Source organism: Micropterus dolomieu, linkage group LG18 (assembly GCF_021292245.1).
Source record: "Micropterus dolomieu isolate WLL.071019.BEF.003 ecotype Adirondacks linkage group LG18, ASM2129224v1, whole genome shotgun sequence".
In the NCBI taxonomy this organism is placed as follows: Eukaryota; Metazoa; Chordata; class Actinopteri; order Centrarchiformes; family Centrarchidae; genus Micropterus; species Micropterus dolomieu.
The window spans coordinates 12,984,769-12,985,315 of NC_060167.1; positions in this window are offsets into that span (position 1 = coordinate 12,984,769).

Below are 547 nucleotides of genomic sequence, written 5' to 3' on the forward strand. Positions count from 1 at the left end.
ATGCCTAATAAATATTTATATTATTGAATTATAATTACTATGTAGCCTAAGCATTAGCCTATTTTTGGGGAACTACTAGGCTGGTAAACGTGAAGCTAATTATTTACTAGGCTACTACTTGACTGCCTGGTAGCTTAAGCTACAATAAATTATCATCATGTATGTATGGATTGTTGTTGAATATTAGAAATCATTTGCATTAATCTGAACCTGTAAAAATTAACTTTAAAAAGTAAAATATTTTCCGCTGAAATGTAGTGGAGTTTAAGTATAAAGTAGCATGAAATGGAAATACTCAAGGAAAACACAAGGACCTCAAAAATACAGTGCTTGAATAAATCCTAATCTTAGTTACATGGCTGTCACTGAGTTAATATTTGATAGATAATAATGTGAAATGATTGATGTCCTGGTTTTTGGCTTTGAAGTATCTCTCAAACAAGCAAAAACTAAACAACTGTAACAAATGAATATATTATATCACACTATAAAATCATATCATCACAATACTGAAGGTTGATAAGTAATAATTGTGTTGAATTAGTAC